Consider the following 23,174-nt stretch of genomic DNA (forward strand, 5'->3'; position numbering starts at 1 on the left):
GATGCGGGACCAGGCCCTGACCCGAAGGCAGGTGCTCAACTGCTGAGCCACCTAGGCATCCCTGCCTTTTTCCATCTTTATCATATGCAGTAGGCAGAATAATGCCTCCTCCCTCAAATGTCCACGTCCTAATCCCCAGAACCCATGCATGTGTGACTTTACATGGCAAAAGGGACTTTGTAGGTGTGATTAAGGTTAAGAGCTTTGAGATGGGGAGCTTATCTTCAATTATACAAGTGCACCCCATCTCATCACGTGGATCCTTAAAATCAGAGCTGTGGTCCTGGCTGTGGTCTGAGGGAGATGTGACAAAATGTCAGGAAGACCGGACAGTGCTGGCTTTAATGCTGAAGGAAAGGAACCACCAGCCAAGGAATGAGGGTGGCCTCTAGCAGCTGGAAAAAGCAAAGGAACAAATTTTCCCTGAAAGCTCCCAGAAATAGGAATGCTGCCCTGCTGGCTCCTTGATTTTCAGCCCAGTGAAACCCATGTGTCAGACTTCTGACCTCTAGAAAATGCAAAAGAATAACTGTGTGTTTAAATCTGTAGTAATTTGTTACAGCAACAATGGAAAACTACTACTGTATATCTTGGAGATATTTCTGTATCAGGACAGGTCGTAACAGCATTAGTTTCTCACATTACACACTGGCTCTGAAGTCTGACAGATCTGGCTGGAGTCCTGGCTCTGCCACATACACGCTGTGCAATTTTGGGCAAGTTCCATTGCCTCTCTGAGCCTGTCTCCTTATCTGTAAAAAGGAAGTAATGAGAGCACTTAATCTCATAGGGTTGCTCTGAGGGTTAAATCAATAGCACATGTAAAACATTGAGCCCAGTGCCTGGCAACAGTAAACCTACACAAAAAAAGGACAGTTGTTAATAAGCACTGGGTGATATACGATATGTTGGCAAAACGAACTCCAAAAAAAAAAAAAAAACATATAAAAAATTATACTATTAACATAAATATTTATAACAAGGATCTTTCCCTGGGTACTCCAGGGGAGTGGTGCCCACCACTGCTCTCCCACTTTTTCCAAAGTTGAGGTTCCCTGCTTCCTGCATGAAAGGTGGGTTGAGGGCATGATGGGACCCTGGTGGGTTCCCATTTCACTTGCATGCGGCGTGGCTTCTCTGAGGGATGGGGACTTTGGGGATCCCTCTTGATGACCCAGGAGTCAGGCTGTGTGAGCTCACCCCCTCACCTACATTTTGGGATCACTGTGGAACCCTACAGAAAATATCCCACACATAGTAAAGTCCAAGAAATTCTGCCTCCCTTCTCTCCTGCTCCAGGCCACACCTTCTGGGTTCCTTAACTGTTGCACTCCCTCTGGCTACTGGGGAGTACAGGGTGCTGACCTAGGGCCAGCCTCCAGAATCTTCTCAGTGGGAGCACTCTCTTTCTCCTTAGGGGAAGCACTGTCCTGCTCACTGTTGCAGCCTCCCCACCCCCTGGGCCCAGCCCTCCCCTCTTCTCTGGCCTCACAGTGCCTGGTGGCAGACAAAACTCCTCTCCATGCCACACGAACCCACAGATGCTAATGCTTTTACTCAGCATGGAAATACTTCCTTATTTTTAGCTCTGGCCCTGGGCCATGCCACAGCTCCCCGCTCCAAGTGAACTTGTCCAGATCTGCGAGTTGTTTTCCCAAATTTGTGGCGTCGCAGGAATGTGCTCTGGTCATACAGCATTGCCAGGACTCTGCCCACACTCCTCTCTCCCAATCACCTTGTTTGCTTGTACACATCTGTTTTTGGCACACACACGCCCAAAAGTGTCTCCCCAGCTCCTTCCTCCATCTCATGTACCTGCCCTGTCTCTCCCTCCAGCAGAAAGGAAGAGTCCCAGGAAACTAAAGCTGGAGGGGACAAGGGAAGATGATGAGAGGAAGATACCATCTCCTTTTTGGCCCAAGGGGCTGGCTGGGGAGGGTGTTGTACGCTGCCCCCGTGCATGCGTGCGTGTGCATGCACGCACACACAGACACACATGCTGTGTCCTGCCTTGCATGGCATAGGGTTAGCTGTGGCTGGAGAGGCCAAAGTGGTTAACCCAGAGATTACTGCACTTTCCCTCCCAATTTAAATTTAAAATGAACAAACAACCCCCTTCTGAACAGAGTCTTAAACCAACAATGACACAGAAAACCAGGCTTCTAAATTGAGACCTGCGGTGTTTCCCATACTCCACCCCCACCCCCCCGCACCCACTGGGCAGACCGCATTCCAGCCTCTCAAGGCAAGCTTCAAGTCTGGGGAATGCTCCACTTCCAAACCTAGACTGGAAGTTCCCTGAAGGCATGGGACAGTTTGTTCTTATTGCTTTTTCATCCCTACATCCTCAGGGTAAAACCCAATTCCTGAAGGCCCACAGACTATGGAGTACTTCTCCCAACACCCTAGGTCCCCACTCCCCAGACTCTGGGCTGTTTCAAGAGTCAACAGGTGCACTCCTCCTGGGGCCTGGAAGGGCACTTGCTCTTCCCTAGGCCTGGGCCTGGATCTCATGCCCAGGATCCCTCCTTCTTTTGGATCTCTGCTAGTGGATGGCTTCTCAACTTTACAAATGACTCAGCCCAGCCCAGCCCACCTGTTCCCTCCTCCCCTGCTTTGTTACCTCCATCACCCTCCTCACCACCTGCCTCAGTCTACGGTTGATTTGTTGTCTTTGTCTCCTTCCACTTGAATGTAAACTTCACAGGGAAAATAGCTGTTCCTTTTATTTGCCATTCTATCTCTAGGGCCTATACCAGGCCTTCAGTGAGTTTTAATACATATTTGTTGAAAAGGAAGGGAGTGCTTAATATGTGTGGATGCATGTGACTTGCAGCAGAAGCCTCTGGGCTAGGACAGCTGGGCCCCTGGATAAGGACATTGTCAAGGGAGAAAGGGGCCTCCTTGGCCTCCCTCTGAGGGTTAAGTGGTCACCCGCCATCCAGGTGGGACCCAGAGTGGGGAGGGCTGGTGTGTGGGACTCCCCAGGAGGCCCTGCTAGGCCTGGCCAGAGGTGAGAGGTCCCTGGCTCACCAGCCAGCTGTTCCTGCCCATCCCTTCCTGTGTAGTGAGTCAGCCAGCCTGGGGAAATGAGCCAGGGAACTGGCCCCAGTAGGGAGTATAGAGGGTTAGAGGTCAACAAAACAAAGACCTTGCTCATCCACCCCTCCCACTCTGCCCGTCAGAGATGCCTGTTCTGTATTCCCCATCTCTGTCTTGGTCAGTGCATACCTACTATGGGTTGATTGTCCCCCCACCCCCCTTCAAGTCATATGTTGAGGTACCTCAGAATGTGACTGCAATTGGCAATAAGGCCAATTAATCAGTCAAGTTAAAATAAGATGATACTAGAGCAGAGTGTGGTCTAATCCACTATGATTGTGTTGTCCTAAAAAGAATGCCATGCAGATTTGGATGAATCTTTTTTTTTTATGATTTTATTTATTCATGAGAGACACACACAGAGAGGCAGAGACATAGGCAGAGGGAAAAGCAGGCTCCCTGCAGGGAGTCCAATGCAGCATTTGATTCCAGGACCCTGGGATCATGACCTGAGCCCAAGGCAGCTGCTCAATTGCTGAGCCACCCAGGTGTCCTGATATGGATGAATTTGAAAGATGTCATGCTAAGTGCAATCAGCCAGACACAAAAGGACAAACATATGATTCCACTTATGAGGCACCTAGAACAGTCAGACCCATAGAGACAGCCCACAGAGTGGGGCTCCCAGGGGCCAGGGGAGTGGGGAATGGGGAGTTAGTGTTTAATGCAGACAGTTTCAGTTCGGGAAGATGCAAAAGTTCTGGGATGGATGATAGTGATGGTTGCCCAACATTGTGAATGTGCCTAATGCCACTGAACTCTATGCTTCAAAATGGTTGAAATGGTAAATTTTTTTTTTTAAGATTTTTTTTTTTTAATTTATGAAAGACACAGAGAGAGGCAGGGACACAGGCAGAGGGAGAGATAGTCTCCCTGCCGGGAGCCCCACGTGGGACTTGATCTCAGGACCCTGGGATCATGACCTAAGCCGAAGGCAGATGCTCAACCACTGAGCTACCCAGGCATCTTGAAATGGTAAATTTTTTTAGCATATATTTCTCTCTCTCTCTCTCTCTCTCTCACACACACACACACACACACACACACACACACACACACTCATGAAGGCCCTGTGAAGAGAAAGAGACACGGACAAAGGGAAGACATTGTGAAGACACAGGGAGAACACCACCTACAGACCAAGGAGCAGCAGTGATGGCCCACAGACCACCAGAGGCTGGGGGAGAGGCTGAGACGCTGTCCCTCACAATGTCCATAAGAACCAGCCCTGCTCACATCTTCATCTCAGACTTCTGGCCCCTGGGGCCATGACACAATATGTTCCTGCTGTTTAGCACCCTCCTCAACCCCACACCCCCCTCTGTGGTAGGTTCTGGCAGCCCCAGGAAACGGATACAATACCACTCCTGGCCAGTAATGCTTCCTCTCCACGTCCCTTGAGTTCTGGAATTTAGGGAGAAGGGAGAAGAGGAGCTGGTTTGTGAGGATTCTTCTGGTTCTGGCTTTTTTTCATTCTATTTATTCTCTTGGTTGCTCCTTTCCTCTGCTGCCTCCTCCCCTGCTCTATAGTCCCCATACAATGTCTCAACAGTTACTTGTTCAACATCTTCTCCCCCATCTTCTCCCCCCCTACTAGTCTGTAGGTCCAGGAGGCAGGGACCTTTTGTGTTCATTCAGGGCTGTGTCCTCAGTGCCTGGCTCTTTGGAGCACTCAGTACACATTGTAAATGGATGAATTCTGTAGAATGGGAAGGAATGAGCCTTGTTGCTTCACCACCCTGCTACCTCCTGGGCCCAGTCAGACATGCTTTGACAAAATGTCTGTGCTTATAATGAACAGGGGCAGTAGAGTCCCTTTTGTGACCACAGTGGATGGTTGGGCCTCTCCTGGTGGGGTGGATGCTACCACAGAATGTCCTGGGGGTAAGGCAGGGGCCTGGTAGACAGAGCTGTTCCCTTAGGTCCACTCAACTCAAACCTAGCACTTGTCCAGTAATAGAAAGGCCAAGGAGAAAGACTTCCCATATTATGTCAGGCCGAGCCTGGAGCCCGATTGGGAGAGAAAACCCCTGGGTGGATATTGGAGTAAACATTTCCTTTTCTCTTTCTTACTCCTGCCCTGCTCTGCCTCTCTGCTGTGGGAGCAAAATAAGAGGGGTGGGGGTGAGAATTAGAAGGAAACAGAAGGCCTCTCCTCATCTTTTATTCATAGATTCGATGAATATTTATGGGCTGTGTTTAAGTCAAGGATGGAGAGATGAGTAGACTCAATCCCCAACCTCAAGGAGCTCATGGCCTGAACAAGGAGATAGACAAGCAAACTGTCCCAGAACAAGGCCATGACTGCCCTGATGGAGTCTATGTGGGAGCTGAGGAGATACTCTGAGTGTGGGACTTGGTAAAGGCTGCATGAAGGAGGTGCCATCAGAGAAGGTCTTGAAGGATGAATGGGAGTTTGACATGTAAAAAAGGGGAGAGGGTAGGAAGTGGGGAAGGTGTAAGATGAGCAGAGGGAATAGCACCTGGCAAGGTGGGAAGTCATGAAAGGACTGTAGGTCTGGGGTAATAAGCTTGGGCGTGGGGGTGGTGGGAGGCACTAATGGGAACCGCTGTTGTAGGGAGAGAGTGTGGCCAGAGTGCCTGGTGTACAGGACTCACGAACTTGGGCTTGCTCCTGAGACGGAGAAGGAGTGGATCTAGGTTGCATGTGTGTGTGCTGGCTATCTTCTCTTCCCCACTTCCTGTTAGTCCAGTCATCCTCTACCCTGTTCTCCTCCATACACTGCTTCACCTAGGCTCCCTGGCCCTGTGGTTGGAAGACAGGAAGAGTGATAGGTTGGGGTACTTATTTCCCCTAACCCCCCCTCCCCGCCCCCGTCGCCTTGTCACATTTCAGGCAGTGGCCATAGCTCTGGCTTTCCTTGGCTCTGGTACATGGCTTTCCTCTCTTTGCCCCTCAGGCCCAGAAAGTGGAAGCTTCCCATGGCAGCTAGTCCCCAGGTGCATCTCCACCCTGATCAGTTCACTTCACCCTGCATTAAACTCTCTTTAGAAACCCCTTTGGGGGCAGCCTGGGTGGCTCAGCGGTTTAGCGCCGCCTTCTGCTCAGGGCCTGATCCTGGAGACCTGGGATCGAGTCCCACGTCGGGCTCCCTGCATGGAGCCTGCTTGTCCGTCTGCCTGTGTCTGCCTCTCTCTCTCTCTCTCTCTATGTCTCAAACGAATAAATAAGTAAAATCTTAAAAAAAAAAAAAAAAAGAAAAGAAACCCCTTTGGGTGTTCCTTCTGCTTCTGTCCAGCAGCCTACCTGATGCAGTAGGGGTTTGGCTTAGCTAGCATTTGATGGGGAAATAGCCCTGGTGATGGTGAAGACCAGGGTGGGGAGAGATGGAGTCAAGGGCGCTGGTTAAGACACTTTTTTTTTTTTTTTTTGAGAGAGAGAGAGAATGTGCATGTGCCTGAGTGGGTGTGGGGAATACTCTGAGATCATGACCTGAGCCCAAATCAAGAGCCCAAATCAAGACACTCCACTGACTGGGGATCCCTGGGTGGCTCAGTGGTTTGGTGCCTGCCTTTGGCCCGGGCGCGATCCTGGAGTCCTGGGATAGAGTCCCGCATCGAGCTCCCGGCATGGAGTCTGCTTCTCCCTCTGCCTGTGTCTCTGCCTCTCTCTCTCTCTATCATAAATAAATCTTTATTTTATTTTATTTTTTTTAAAAAGACACTCCACTGACTGAGCTACCCAAGTGCTTCTGGTTAAGACACTTCAAGTCCAGGGGAGAGATGCTGGGCAGATATTGAGGCACTGGCTGTGGGATGGAGAGAAGAGGCCAGAACTGGGAGGCATTTCTGAATCGGAACAGTCAAGTTTTGGTGACTTCCTGGGTAGATGGGGGAGGTGAGCAGAAGGGAAGGATGGAGTCCCGAGACCTGCTTGGAAGATAGGAAATCTCGGTCTACAGTTGCTGCACAATAAGCCATAAAATCTGCTATTTCCAATCCAAATTCAGGACTCTAGAGTGTTTGCTTACCCTCTCCTATCTTGAAAACACGTAAGTATCTTGGAGGCTGTTGTTTAGATACCAAGAGGGCAACTGTTATCCAACCAGAGGCAGTTGGAAGAACCAGAGACAAAGACATTGAATCAAGTTAAGGTCGGTGACAGGGTTTCATGCACTTTTAATGTGTGCATCGATAGGCCACTAAGCATCCGTTCATTCATCCTTTTGTGCACCTCCCTTGTGCTTTAAGAACCACCCTCTCCCTATCCTGGCACTTAAGCTTTGTGTGGGCTTGGCCAAAGCACCATCAGTCTTCAAGGCCTTAGCTATGAGTGGGAGGGGCCTGGACTCCAAATGGAGCCAATGAGACTGTCTGGAAGAAAGTGGGGGCTCCTCCCCCACAGGCTTAAGCCTGGAAGCATCAACTACAACTGCTGTCTGCAGTCTTCATTTTGTCCTGGTAGGTGGCCTGAGAAGACACCAGCTCGGGGAGGAGATCAAAGCAGAGCTGAAACAGGGAGAGAAACCAGGGTTTTGTGGTCACATAAACCCCAGTCAGACTACACTGCCAACAGCCCAGTCCTGCTCTTGTGCGTTTCAGTTTGTGAGCTCATATTGGGTTTCTGACTTTTTCTTTGTCTTTTTTGGTCCTTTGCAGCTGAGAAAGTCCTAGATGAAACAATAGCCCTCATCAAATTTTGTTTTAGATCCTAGTTTTTTAGAGATAGTGCCTCTGGGGCACCTGGGTGGCTCAGACGATGAAGCTGAAGCATCTGACTTTTGATCTCAGCTCAGGTCTTGATCTTAGGGATGTGAGGGCTTGAACACTGGGCGTGGAACCTCCAAAAAAAATGTAGAGATAGTGCCTCTTGGTAAGTATAATGGGATTTGGTGAGAACATTAAAATTTCTCACTTGAACTAGCTCCTTCCATCTCAGGTCCATGTTTGTGAAACACTGCCAGTGACACCTGCCTATTTTGAAGGCAAAATGAGAAAAAGAAAAAACAACTCTAAGGTGTTTTCCAAGTTTTAACTACTGCTATAACTAATTACTGCTATTTAATTATTGCCCTCCTTGTGGGCAGGCACTAAGGTGTTTTCTGTTTTTGTATGTACCGCAGAGACTGATTGGTGTGCCTCACACACAAAGCAGGTGGTCCATAGAGCTTTGTTCCAGTGGAACCGAATGTTCTTCTTGCTCATTCTCTCCAGACTACGGGTGAGGAAAACGGGAGTCACAGAGAGACAAACGAGCAAGCCACATGCCAGGAGCAGACTCAGGAAACCTGTCTCTGAGCGCAGTGGAGGCCAACAGCAAAACCCTATCTCTCTGAGATGAGGCGACATCAGAAGAAAAGTGGATCCCATGGCTGCTGTGTCACTAGCCTGTGACTTTGGGTGAATCACGTCAGCACTCTGGGCCTGTGTTTTGTCATCATTCAAATAGGGCAGTCCTCACATGTAAGCCCCAGTGGTTTCTAGGTGCAAATTCTCTTTTGTTTTTGTGTTTTTGTTTGTTTAAAGATTCTATTTATTCATCTGAGAGAGAGAGAGAGAGAGAGAAAGGGAGAAGCAGACTCCCTGCTGTGCAGGGAGCAGGATGCAGGACCCCAAATTCATGACCTGAATCCAAGGGCAGATGCTTAACCGAATGAGCCACTCAGGGGCTCCTGTTTTTGTTTGTTTTTAAAGAATTTATCTTATTTTTTTTTAAGGTTTTATTTATTTATTCATGAGACATAGAGAGATAGGCAGAGGGAGAAGCAGGCTCCATGCAGGGAGCCCGATGCAGGACTCGACCCTGGGTCTCCAGGATCACGCCCTAGGCTGAAGGCAGGCACTAAACCGCTGAGCCACCAGGCTGCCCTAAAGATTTTATTTTTAAGCAACCTCCACATCTAGCATAGGGCTCAACACACCACACTGAGATCAAGAGTCACGTGTTCTACGGCCTGAGCCCTCCGTGCGCCCCCTAGGTGCAAGTCCTCGGAAGTACAAAACACCTTGCTCCCTTCCTGCTCCCAGTGCAGACACTCAGAGCTGCAGGTCCTGCTCTGCAGGTGCAGGTGCAGCGTCGGCAAAAGTGCCACATGCTTTGGGGCTAACGGAGCGCCTCCCTCCACACGATTTCCTGCGCTTCTCCCAGGCTCGGAAACATTCCTGGCAGGTGGTATTTCTTCCAGCGACAGAGACAGAGAAGAAGCCAAGGCACTGAGAAGTGAGGTGACTCGCTGAAGGCCCTCCAGCTAATCTGAGATGAGGGTGAATTCACATCCAGCTCTTGCGACTTCCAGTTCAGGCCCTGCACAGGGCTCTGCGCCACCTGTCGGGAAAGCCAGTGCCCCTGGGGACTTGCTCCGCGGGTGCTCCATAAATGCTCAGAGGAAGGGCCTGCTGCTCTGGCCCCGTGAGAGGGCCTTGCTGCGGCCTGGCTGGTGGGGGCGCTGGAGGCCCAGGTTACCCAGTGGTTTATCTGGGGGCCTCGCTGAGTCCACCATTCCTGGTGGAGGTGGGGTGCTTCAGCAGGGTTCGGTTGCGCAGCTCTCATGGGTGACGTGGGTGGCGAGGGAGGCGGCACTGTGTGTTGGCTGGGCCGGGAATAGCTCTTCCGGACATTGTGCTCACAGGTGCCCCGGGTCATGAACACAGAGACCCGGATGCCTTTGTAGCAGTCACAGCAACACCCTGTACTTCCCGCCCCGCATTCCAAGGAGGCTCCCCAGCCTGGTCACTTATGGGAGGTCTCCCAGACGCCGGCTTCCCCTTCCTCTCCTGGACTCCATCCTCTTGAGGACGCGATGGCCATCTCCATGGTGTGACCTGGGGCGTGTGGGAGGGCCTCTGACCATGCAGTTCTCCCCATGTTGGGCAGCCCTCCTTCCAGAAATTATCTCTTGGCCCCACAAAATAATGTCATAGCAAACATTTTCTAATTCAGGCTCTGCTTAAGAGCTTTACATACTAATTTTGTCAATAGTTCCATGAGATAGATATGGTTATCGCCCCTTTCCTGTTAAGAAGGCAACTGAAACATAGAAGTCTTTTATTATTATTATTTTTTATTTAAAAATATTTCATTTTATTTATTCATGAGAGACAGAGAGAGAGAGAGAGAGAGAGCAGAGACATAGGCAGAGGGAGAAGCAGGCTCCCTGCTGGGAGCCCAATGCAAGACTTGGTCCCAGGACCCCGGGATCATTCCGCGTAGAAGGCAGATGCTCAACCACTTAGCCGCCTAGGTGCCCCCTTATTATTAAAAAAGCTTTTTATTTTAGAACATTTCTAGATTTATAGAATTGTTGTGCAGAGGTAGTACAGAGAATTCCTGTGTACTCTCCTGTTCTGTTACAGACCTCCTGTATTAGTAGGGCACATACATCACTATCAAAAAACCAATATCCATACATTATCATTAAGTAAATTTCATAGTCTATTCAGATTTCTTTCTTTCTTTCTTTCTTTCTTTCTTTCTTTCTTTCTTTCTTTCTTTCTTTCTTTCTTTCTTTTCTTTCTTTCTTTCTTTCTTTCTTTCTTTCTTTCTTTCTTTCTTTCTTTCTTTCTTCTTTCTTTCTTTTTTTTTTTTCCTAATGTCCCTTTTCTGCTCCAGGATGCCACATTACATTCAGCTGTCATGTCTCCTTAGGCTGCTTTTGGCTGTGACAGTTTCTCAGACTTTTCTTGTTTTTGATGACCATGACAGTTTTGAGGAGTACGGTCAGGAATTTTGTAGAATGTTCCTAAATTAGAATTTATCTGATATTTTTCTCATGATTAGGCTGGGGTTATGGCTTTTAGAGAGGACGATCACAGAGGTAAAGTGCCCTTTGCATTATGTAGCAAGAATACATGCTATCAACATGACCTGTCACTGTTGGTTTACTACATATGAAGGGTATATACTATCAACATGACCTGTGACTGTTGGTGTTGACCTTGATCACCTGGCTGAGGTACTGTTTTCTGTTGTAGACTTAATCTCCCTTTCCAATACTGTACTTAAGAGTTATTTTTTGAGCACTAAGAGGAGATGAAGCTGCCGACTCTCCTACAAGCAAGGGGAGGAGAAGGAGGGCAGAACAGAGTGGGGGCAGGTCTCCTACATCAGAAAAAGAACTTGCATGTGGCCAGAAGGGGAAGCCGACAGCCTTTGAGGCAGGCTTGATGCAAGAGAAGAATAGAGGTTCAGGACTGGGACTGGAGCAGCCACTCAGCATGGCCCAGTGGTAGGAGAGCCACCTAGGCATTTCCCAGAGAAACAGGCAAGAGCTTGGGTGGCTTGGCTCTCATTTTCAAGGACCTCCTCTCTCAATAAGTGATGCAGACACAGAGACACGGTGACAGAACAACAAAAAAGGTACATGCTGTTCAGCTTTAAACTGCTATCTAGGGCAGCCCCGGTGGTGCAGCGGTTCGGTGCCACCTGCAAGCCTGGGGTGTGATCCTGGGGACCCTGGATCGAGTCCCATGTCAGGCTCCCTGCATGGAGCCTGCTTCTCCCTCTGCCTGTGTCTCTGCCTCTCTGTCTCTCTCTGTGTGTCTCTATGAATAAATAAATAAATAAATAAATAAATAAATAAATAAATAAAATCTTAAAAAAAAACTGCTATCTATCTTGCCATTGGACAATTTGGTGTTAAGAGTTCAGGATAAGTAAATATTTGTTATAAATCCTGAAATTATTTTGTACATTAGCACCACAAGATTGCATTATTCAGATGAAAGTGTAAATTTTGCAGCGTAAATATTTAAAATAGATCACAAGTTTCATAACCTTGTTTGGACACTTTCTCATTTTATAAAATATAGGTACTGGTAGTCATAAAAGATGGCATTGGCCTGGGCCCCCTTATGGGAACACTGACAGACCAGACCTCTTTTGGCATCAGGGGCTGGGAAAAGGTGAACCCCACACTCAGAGGACTTGGAGGGCCAGCTGGATCAGAGCTTCTCTGAATTCTGTGAGCATGTCATGTGCTTACTTACACTCATCTGTCTGTTCCAGGTCATGAGCTGAGCATGTGAGACTGGATTTACATAGTTGATCTGAGAGCCAAGGCCCTGGCTTGCCACACTGTGGTCCCAACGTTGGGAGGAACGTGAGAAAATAAAAGGATGCTTTGGACAGAAGTGGCCATCTGTGATTTTCAGCATAACTCCCAATGCCTGTCACTGTGCCGACATTACACAATTAGAGATAAATATCTGTGGATACTTGGGGGTCTGGAGTTACCTGTTAAATGAAAGGGAGAGTGGAGAAGAGTGAGAAGAGTGGAGTCCTGCGAGAGAGGGACCCAGGGCAGAAGACTGGAGAAAGGTGGCAGGCAGGGCTGCAAAGCACAAGGTGTGGGAGGCACGAGGAGGGGCAGTGGAGCAGTGGAAGGGAGGCCGCAAGAGCATTCATGAGTCTGTGGAAAGCTGTCCTGGTGACATCCTATTTATGGCTGTTTGGTCTCAGATGAATCACTGTCCCATGTTCTAGTTTCTCCACTTGTCTGTGACATGGGGACAATCCAGGTCGGTCAGGGGGAGACACTTTCCCCCATTTTCCCACCACACACTGTGTCACACACCACTGTTGCCATGGCCACCATCAGCTCTCATACACTATGAGCTCAGGAGCTCTGGGCTGAGGGCACAGCACAGATTATGCCTGATTGAATTCTCACAGCCCTGGGACATAGGGTTACTGACTCCACTTTACAGTTGGGGAAGCTGAGCTTTATAGAGCTCAGATGACATACCCAATGCCACCTGCTAGGGAGGGGTGGGTGTAGGGCCCCCCATGGCTAGGTCAATCTGGTTCGGGGCTGGCAAACTTTTCCTACAAAAAAGTAAATATTTTAGGCTTTGTGGGTGCCATATGATGTCCTGTCCTCTTCCTCCTCCCTCTCTTTAAACTTTGAAGAGTGTCAAAACCATTCTTAGCTCATGAGTGGAACACAAACAGGCTGGATTTGGCTGACAGGCCATGGCTTCCCGACCCCTCATAACAGGTAAATGGAAATGCAGGATGGTATGCCCTTCCAGGTTTCAGAGGGAATCTGAAGCCCACTCAGAGAATCCTGGGCCCAGGAGGGTGGCAGGGTTATCTGACTGGTCCAGATGGGTGCTGGTTCGCTGAAGACCCACTGGGATGTGGGCTCTGGGGCCTTTCTCATTGCCTGTTCTGCTGGGCCATCACGCCCCTCACACCTGCCCCTCTGCCTGCCCCGCCTCCACTCTGCTCCCTATTCCGTGGAGAGCCTTGTGGTGGTCACTGAGCCCAGGCCTCTCAACCTCCACATCACCTTCTCTTGCTTTCCTTTCTCCTGGGACTTCTGCTCTTGGTCAGGTAAGATCTTTAACCAGTTACCCATCCCTAAGCTTTTCTGCCAGGCTGCCTTGGTGGCTGGCGTGCGGTGGGAGGTGCTGAGGCAGGGAGGAGAAAAGGCATGGGAGAGCCACAGCCAGAAGGGCAGGAAGCTTAGCAACCTCTTTGTTCCTAAGGCATCTCAGAGTTAAGGAGGTTTGGGAAAGGAAGCTCTTGTGTAAACATGAGGCATTCTGTTTGTGTGGGAGGGGCCTGCCTTGCATGTGTATCATATTCAGCCAGTGCCTGTATGCTGGTGCAGAGGCTGGCTGGAAGGAGCAGGGCCCCCCGGTTCTAGGCAGCATAGAAAATAGTTAGGCTGGGCATACACCTGGGTTCAAGTTCTGACACCATCACTGCCAACTCTGTGGCTTGGGTCAGTCCTTCAAACTCTCAGATACTCTCTCTCCTCATCTATAAAATAAGAGTAGCAATATTTGTCTCAGCAGGCATTGTAAAGTGTAGAAAGTAACACTGTTCATGAAATGCTTCCTACACACCAGGCACTATACTAAAGACTTTCTCTATATAGTTTATCCTCACTACTTGTGGATTCCATCTTTGCAAATTCACCTACTTACTAACATTTATGTGTAGCCCCCAAATCAACACTCAGTGATGTTTTCAGTCATTTCACAGTCCTAGCAGTGAGACATTTGAGCTGCTAGCTGAGGTTGAACAAGGCAATGCTCTCCCCTCTTGTTTCAGGTCCTATTGTCCTTTTCATGGCCTATATGGTGCCATGTTGTTCTTGTTTTTGTGCTTTTTGTTGGTGATTTCATGGTTTAACATGCTCCTCAATGTTGGGAAAACTGGACAGCTACATGCAAAAGAATGAAACTGACCACTGTCTTACACCATACACCAGAACAAACTCAAAAGGAATTAAAAATCTGAATGTGAAAAAAAAATCTGAATGTGAGACCTGAAACCATAAAACTCTTAAAAGAAAACATAGGCAGTAATCTGTTTGGCATTAGTTTAGCCTTAGCAACATTTTCCTAGATATATCTCTGCAGGCAGAGGAAACAAAAACACAAACTACTGAGTCTACACTAAAATAAAAAGCCTTTGGACAGAGAAGGAAAACATCAGCAAAATAAAAAGGCAACCTGCTGAATGGGAGAATATATTTGTAAATGATATAACCAATAAAGGGGTTAAAATCCACAATATAGAAAGACCCTATACAACTCAATATTAAAAAAACAAACAAACAATTTGATTTAAAAATGGACAAAGGACCTAAATAGATATTTTTCCAAAGAAGAAATCCAGCTGGCCAACAGATATATGAAAAGATGTTCAACATCACTCATCATCAGGGAAATGAAAATCAAAACCACAATGAGATATCACTTCACACTTGTCAGAATGTCTGGAATAAAAAAGACCAGAAATAACAGTGTTGGAGAGGATGTAGAGAAAGGGAAACTCTCATGCACTGTTGGTGGGAATGTGAACTAGAGCAGCCACTGTGAAAGACAGTATGGAGTTTCATAAAAAAAATAAAAATAGGATTACCATATGAGCCAGTGATTCCACTACTGAATATTTGCCCAAAGAAAATGAAAACACTAATTCCAAAGGATATGTACAGTCTACGTTCACTGAAGCATTATTTACAATTGCCAAGTATGGAAGCAGCCCAAGTATCCATTGGTAGCTGAATGGATAAAGAAGAGGTGGTGTATACATACAATGGAATATACCATATACCCAAAAATGAGACTTTGTCATTTGCAACAACATGGATGGATCTAGAGGGTAGTAGGCTAAGTAAAATAAGTCAGACAGAGAAAGACAAATATTACATGATTTCACTTATATGTGGAATCTAAAAACAAAACAAATGAATAAACAGACCAAACAGACTCTTAAATACAAAGTGGTGTTTGCAGAGAGGAGCTGGGTGAGTGGGGATGGGTGACACAGAGAAGAGGGATTAAGAGGTACAAACTTCCAGTTACAAAATAAATGTCATGGAGATGAAAAGTCCAGCATTGGGAATAGAGTCAACAATATTGCAATAATGTACGGTGACATATGGTGGCTGCACTTCTCGCAGTACGCCCTTGAGTAATGTACAGAATTTTATGGAATCAGCACGTAGTGCACCTGAAACTAGTATAACAGTGCACACCAATTACAGTTCAATAAATGAAAAAAAGAACAACAAAAACGTCTGCCAAGTGTAGTGCTGAAGCGCTGTCTAGGGCTGGTAAGCTCCAAAAGGCTATAACCTGCCTGACGAGGAAAGTAGGCGTGTTAGAGAAGCTTCATCTGGGCATGAGTAGTAGTGTTGTCGGCTATGAGGTCACGGGAAAGAATCTACAACAGATGTCAAATCATGTATTTTCAAACGGAAACCCATAAAGCCAGGTTATGTACTGAAGGGCTGATAGAAATGCGACTGCTCACAGGCTCCTAATCCTTCCTGTACTTCCCGAGGGGCAGGGGTTGAATATTTGCCAATTTGATGTTCAGCAACTTCACAGAACATCACTACCTTGAATACCAAGAATCAACTGTAGTAACTCATTTCATCATCACAACCAATCTATTAGGGCTAAAATTATCATCATTTTGCTGATGAGAACATGGAGACACAGAGATTGGCTGAAGCCATACAGCTCTAGGGGACACCAAGGCCAGCCAGTGACTTCTGAGTTAGGTTAAGTGACGTGCTGAGAGACTTAGGCAGTGCTCCACACATTGTGTGCTCATCAAGGCTCTGCCACCCAGCGCCATTGTGGCAGAAAGGCCTTGAGAGACCATCTGAAGGTCTCTTAGACTATTCTAAGGCCTGTGATTTTCCCTCAGTTCTTCTGAGCTTGCTCTGCATTGTAGTAGTGATCTGAGTCTGTGGGCCAGTGGGTGGGGAGTTGTAGCTTCAGGAGTGGAAATTGGGGTGCAGGAGCTGTGGGCATGGGAGGGAGCATGCTGGGGTGGAAGATGCTGTGGGCTTGGGTGGTGTCCCAGAGGAGCCTGGGGAGAATCTGGGCTGTCACCTCTCCTGCTGTAGCAGTGTCCTCAGAGCTGACTGGGGGTGGCTGGTGGGAGTATGATAGGCTCATTCTCTTTTGCAGAACTGTAACTTGAGGCAGAGAGAGCTCTCCAAGGTGACATGACACTTTGGGACTGACCAAGAACAGATCTCGTGAGGAATGATATTAAACATAGTCAATGATTATGTGGCTCAGCCACTAACCAATCACCCCAGATGTTGTAGACAAGGAGATTGTCCACACTGGGGATGTTGGCTGAATCCTGCCTAGTCCCAGGATCTGTCCTGGCTGCTTAGCTCTACCTCCTCTGTCTCTTGTCACATACCCAGATGCACAGAGGTGGGTGGATTTTTCTTCTTCAGCAAAAATGGTACCCTTGTCTGTGTTCTATCAAGTCACACAAATCTTTAGCAGGTGCCTTTCCTGGACTATTACAGTAGTGATGGGATTAGTGGTAGGGCTCACCTCTCCCTCACATCACAGTAATTATCCAGTAAGTGCCCTGTTAGTGAGACGTGAGAGCCAGGAATCTGGAGAGATGGTCTGACCTCGGACCCCAGATGTTCATCAGCCCATGACCTGGTGCAAGTACTCCTGCTTGTCTACCTCCAGTTCTTTTATATGTCCACCTCACTGGGTGTTGTAAAGATGGAGTACAGCTTTACAGGTGGGCATGGGTCATATGTTGAAAAATTCCGCACAAAAAAATGAAAAGAGTTGACCTGGGTCCTATCCCAAGAGGCTTACGCAGGGAGCAGGAGCTTGATATTTAGGTCAGATGGAACTGCTTTGGAGACCTACAAAGCAGAAGTGCTACTTGGCCCCACATTCTCCTTCCCTTCTTTCATAGTCATTGGGTTTTATTTGGAAACATGACTTCCCAGAATAAAGTCTTTATTTCCCAGACTCCTTTTAGCCACTCAGCCAAATTCTGGCCAATGGTGTATGAGCAGAAGTGATGGGAGTTGGGCACTTGGGTGGCTCAGTTGGTTGAGCAACCAGCTCTTGGTTTTGGCTCAGGTCATGATCTCAAGGTCCTGGGATTGAGCCCTACGTGGGGCTCCATGCTCAGCAGGGTGTCTGCTTAAAGATTCTCTCTCTCCCTCTCCCTCTGCCCCTCTTCCTGCCCACACTCTCATTCTCTCTTAAATAAATAAATAAATCTTTATTTAAAAAATGAAAAAATAAGAAGAAAAAAAGAAGTGTTGGGTGTAACTTCTAGACATGTTCTTAAAGGGTAGCACTCTCTTCTCTGGCCCCCTCCTCTCCCCACTCCTTCCTCTTCCTTCCAGAGCCCGGATGTGGTGACAAGCTGTCTGAGACCATGAGATATGGCCAGTAACCTCCCCTCCAAACCCTGTCCCATTCCCCCGGGTTGGCAGAGCAAACATGGATGGTGCCGGGTCTCCACCGTGCAGAGCTGCTGTAGCAGCCTGAACTACTATGTAGAGAGTAATGCATGAGGGAGAAATGCTTTTTATCTCGTTTGCAGCATGGTTGTTTGGATTGCCTGTTACAGCAGTCAGATCTGCTGCTTAACCATGTGAAGGTGAACTCGAAGGTGAAGTAAAAGCAGGTCTCAACAGGCTAGTTGCCAATGCATTGCTTTTATTTAAGGATAGGGGTTGGGCTGGGAATTTGGGAGGGCAGGTGGCTATAAGAATACACTTGAGGGATGGCTCAGTCAGTTAAGTGTCTGCTTTGGGCTCAGGTCATGATCCCAGGGTCCTGGGATGGAGTCCCATGTCTGGCTCCCTGCTCAGCAGGCAGCCTGCTTCTCCCTCTCCTGCTCCCCCTTCTTGTGTTTTGTGTGTGTGTGTGTGTGTGTGTGTGTGTGTGTATGAAATAAATACATGAAGAACAGAGGGCGGAGAGTTAAAAAAAAAAAGAATACCTTTGAGAAGGGCCCAGCAAGTTGCCAGACATCTTTGGGTCATTCTGGGAACTGTTGACTACCAGGCAGGACGTTAGAGATCTTAATGGCACACATACTCTTCCTGCGTCTACCCGTTCCCTCACATCCCCTTCTCTTCCTGCCTCCCTTCCTCTCTCCCTTATCAACTGGCCAGGCACTGTATCCACTCCCACTCTATATCTCTGAGAACACAGTGAGGAAGAAAAAGACAGTTCCCTATATCAAGGCATGATATAATGCAGACTTAATCCACTTAAGTCACAAGCCTCAGGAGTCATCCTCAACCCCTCTCTCACACCCTATAAAGAATTCATCAGCACGACTGGTCAGACCTACTTTCAAAATAGACCCAGAATCCACCCTTGCATTCCTAGTCTCCTGGTCTAAGCCACCACCCAAAGTTCCTAGCTAGTTTGTATGCTTTTACCCTCACCCTCTTACCCATAGTCTGTTCTCAGTGGAGCACCCAGAAGGGCCTTCTTAGGCCATAAATCAGATCGTGTCATTTCTCTGCTCGAAAGTTTCCAGAAGTTCCTCATCTCTTTCAGAGTAAACCTTATGTTCCTTTCATTGGTCCCTAAAACCCTATATGACTGGGCCCTCAAGTCTCTGGCCTCAGCTCCTACCACGCTGCCCCTTGCTCAGGTCACATGGGGCTGCCATCAGCAAAGCTGGCATCTTCCACCTCAGGGCATTTGTGTGTAGCTCTCTTGGCCTTGACTACTTTTTCCTGAACTTTTTCCATGGCTTGTCCCTCACACAGCTCTCTGCTCCCACATCACCTTCTCTGAGAGCACCTCCTGACTACCCTCCACAACTATCACTTGCCTCATCACTTGCTACCTGCCTTATCCTACTTTGTTTGCCTCCTGACATTTATTACCAATTTATATTTGTTTTAGGTGCCAGTAGGTTGAGTTCATGGAGAGGGCTGTCTTCCTGGTTTGCCTTCTCTGTAGCCTCCCTTGGGCTCCTTGGTATCACACAGACGTGGAGATCTTGTGTCTCCTCCTCTGCTCCTAAAGGTGCTGTCTGACCTTGAGGGCCCCACTCTATGATCCATCTTAAGCCTAATTACTTTCAAAGGCTCCACCTCCAAATGCCATCACCCTGGGGGTTAGGGTTTCAACCTATGAGTGTTAGGAGCATACATTCAGTCCATGGCACTTGCTCGTTGACTTCCTCCTGCCACTAGGTATAAGCTCTTTGGGAGGACTGTCTGGCACTCTGGATCTCTGTCGCCTACAACAATGCCAGTGCACAGCTGGGGCTTGGCATGTTCACTGGGTGGGGAGTGGGAGTGCGGGACGGGTTGCTCTAACAGAGCACAGAGGCAGAGCTGCCTCCTCCAGGGGTCCAGAGAACGTAACTGGACCTGGGACTTGGAGGATGACCAGGACGGAGTGCTTGGCCTCAGTCTGCTCAGATGGTACACCAGGGTAGCCATGCCACTGCTCTGCCCTCTGTTCTGGAGAGTTGGTTTGGGGAGGAGGGAGCTGTCAGGCAGGAGTTGGAGGGATAGATGGTTCCATTACTCAGGAGCTTTGTCCAGGGTGGTCAGAGGGTGGGGTAGGGGCAGGAGGGATAGCTGGGATTAGAGAGAGGGTTCTGGTGGCAGGGGAGGGCCGGGAGGCATGGGTGGTGGTGGGAGGGCAGACTGAAGGGATGCACGTGTGGGACCAGCCTCTTCCAGACCATGGCTGCTGGAGTCCCCTGTGGCGCCCACTGTCCACTCCCAGGCCTGGCTGGGTGTTCACTTGGCCAGTACTTTGGGCAGCCTCGGCCTTTCCTTGCTGAATGGTTATTGCTAAACTCCAGAGGCAGAGTTAAGTAAATACTGGCTACCAGATCGGGGAACTAACATCATACAGGAAATGTTGAGGTGGGAGGTAGTGGGAGGACCAGTTGTGGGCTTCCCCTGCTAGAGGCCCCCACGAGCACACACCCAGCTCATTCATCCCCAGCCCTGTGAGAAGTGAAGTGGGTCATCCCGTGTTTCCCAGGAGAAACTCTTGTTCATGGTGTTCATTCATTCCTATAGCTGGCAAAGCCTGGTTGAGCACCACATGCCAGGAACAAGCTGGGAATACAAGAAACCTTAGTGTGCCAAAATTTGTGTACAATGTTCATGGTCTCCTTGTTCTGTACCTTTTCCTCCTCTTGCTCTTGAAACTTCTCTTCCACATCAGTTCCATGCCCTAGACTGGTGCCGTATGCCTGACAGCAATGGTATGCTGGTAAATGGTTAGTATTTGACTCTCTGGGAAAAATAGCCCTGATCTGTACCTGATTAATGGTGGTGTAAATACTCTCACATGGCTACACATGGCTACATTTTCATGTTGCCACTGTGATGTCACTGAATGCAAAATTGGGCAGAGTAGCCCAGAGTAGATTGTAAAGCATGTCTGCCATGCAGATACAGCAGTCTGTCTGTCTGTATAACCTCAAGAGCATAGATAAGAGTAAAACACAAAATATGATTAGGGAGTGAGTTGTGAGTAGTTACTGTCTCTGTGAAATATAATTTAATTATAAGCTTTTATAATTTAATTTTGAATAATGATTGTATTTAATAATTGAGTCGCAAAATTCCCGAAAATGTAACAATCAGCTCTCGCAAGCCAGCTTATCACCGCCTGGGAGCTTGTCTGAGATGCCAAATCTTAGAGGTCACACCAAATCTACTGCATCGCAGTAGGAATTTTAACACTTTTGACAATGTCCTCGAGTCATCTGGGTCTTAGAGTTGAGAAATGTGGCCATAGAGATAATCACTGTTTAGGATTTTGTATCTTTTAGAACCTTTTTCACAACAAAGATGCATATAATTTTCTATGATGTTTTTCTGGCTCTTTCTTTAAACATTTTTAAAACAGACATTATTTTTTAGAGCAGTTTTAAGTTCATAGCAAAATTGAGCAGAAGGTACAGAGATTTCCCATAGATTCCCTGTTCATATATATATATATATATATATATATATATATATATATATAGCCTTCCCCAGTATCAACATCCCCCAGCAGAATAGTACATTTGCTATGAATGATAAGCCTATGCAGACACAATCTTATCACCCAGCGTCCATAATTTACATTAGGGTTCATTCTTGGTGTATACCTTCTTGATGGGTTTTGACAAGTTTATAACGTGTATCTACCATTGCAGCATCATACAGAATAGTTTCATTGCTCCAAACAGATGCATATAATTATTTTGTTTTGTGTTTGAATAAAAATAAGAGTCACAATGTAAGTGTTTTTGCAAGTTTTTTTCCCACTTAATATATCTGTTAACTTTTCACATCAGTCTATAGAGAGCTAGTTATTTTTAAGCTCTCCACAATATTTTAGGGCCTGAATGAATCATGTTTTTTTTTTTTTTTTTTAATCATCGAGAGTTGATTTTTGCCTGAGTGGCTCAGTGGTTGAGGGTCTGCCTTCTGCTCAAGTTGTGATCCCAGGGTCCTGGGATCTAGTCACATATCAGCTTCCCTGCAGGGAGCCTGCTTCTCCCTCTGCCTGTATCTCTGCCTTTCTCTCTCTGTGTGTCTCTCATGAATAAATAAATAAAATCTTTAAAAAAATTATCTCTCTGAGGCTCTGAGGGTACACATATTGTTTTTCCCTTTTGCTTCAAGAAACCTCTTCATTAAATCTTTTCCGCTTAACTTTGTCTCAATTTCTTCATCAAAATCTACCTTAATAAAAAAAATCCTGAAAACTAATTTATACTAAAGGGTTAGAAGCTGAAAATAATAGTTGCAAGTATCTTCCTTCTTTATCAGATTTTAAAAGCTTAGTTAAAATTTATCAATATTTCTTGAGATATTCACACATAAGTTTGTAAGGAAGCTAACAGGGAATATGAAGTCAGATATAGCTCAATCTTAAAATGCTGATGGCTTAGAAAATGGAATGTAATCTATAGACATATAGTCCTAAAATGAGGTAGAACATATACTATGATTATTTCTACCCACAGAACACTTCTGATACCAAGTAGGTGGATTTCTTCCCCCCACATTAACTAATTCTCTGACACCAACTGAATGTCTTACAATTTTTCTTTTTTTGAGTGTCCTACAATTTAACTACACTGTGACACAGAGTTAGCAAGAGATCACACAAGTTAAAGGACTCAACCTCACAAAAATGACCCTGCATTAGATGTCAATTGCAAGTTGCAGGCTTTCTGTACTTCTCACCAAAAGGCTATAAATTGGAGGTTCCCATGACCAATCCTGTCCTCTGGCTTGATAATTTGCTATCATGCTTCACAGAATCCAGGAAAACACTTTACTTGCATTTATCAATTTATTATAAAGGATATAACTCAGGAACAGCCAGATGGAAGAGATGCATAGGGTAGGTATGGGGAAGCTTCCATGCCCTCTGGGTATGCCACTCCCACAGCTTGACATGTTTGTTTGCCAACCTGTAGGTTCTCTCACCTCTACTGTTAAGAGTTCTTATGGGAATTCCGTTACACAGACATGACTGGTTAAATCATCAGCCACTGGTAGTTAACTCAGCCTCTGACCCCTCTCTCCTCCCTAGGGGCAGGGATCGAAAGTTCTAACCCTCCAGTCATGCCAGGGTCTGGGTCTTTCTATAACCAGCATTCCCAACCCCACTCCCTCCACCCTGTCCTAAAGCTAGGTAGGGACCCCAGCCACAATAATCTCATTAGCATACAAAAGGCATTGCTATCACCCTGGAGAATCCAAGGGTCTTAGAAGCTCTTGTGTCAGGAACCAAGGACTAAGACCAAATATTAAAACAAAAGGTGTTCCTATCATCCTCTCGCTCACGAAATTAGAAGCATTTTAGGA

General features: G+C 47.1%; 1 long non-coding RNA gene across 4 annotated transcripts in view; it reads left to right on the plus strand.

The window, feature by feature from the left end:
* LOC140617593 (uncharacterized) overlaps positions 1-23,174 on the plus strand; it is a 50,964-nt gene that overhangs the window by 11,018 nt on the left and 16,772 nt on the right. For 3 of the 4 annotated variants that reach the window (XR_012017783.1, XR_012017782.1, XR_012017785.1), the window contains exons 2-3: positions 8,187-9,327; positions 12,068-13,058. This is a non-coding gene — a long non-coding RNA (uncharacterized lncRNA). The remainder of the gene's footprint in view (positions 1-8,186; positions 9,328-12,067; positions 13,059-23,174) is intronic. The other variant, XR_012017784.1, reaches the window with a different exon arrangement.

Source organism: Canis lupus, chromosome 25, assembly GCF_048164855.1.
Source record: "Canis lupus baileyi chromosome 25, mCanLup2.hap1, whole genome shotgun sequence".
Classification (NCBI taxonomy): Eukaryota; Metazoa; Chordata; class Mammalia; order Carnivora; family Canidae; genus Canis; species Canis lupus.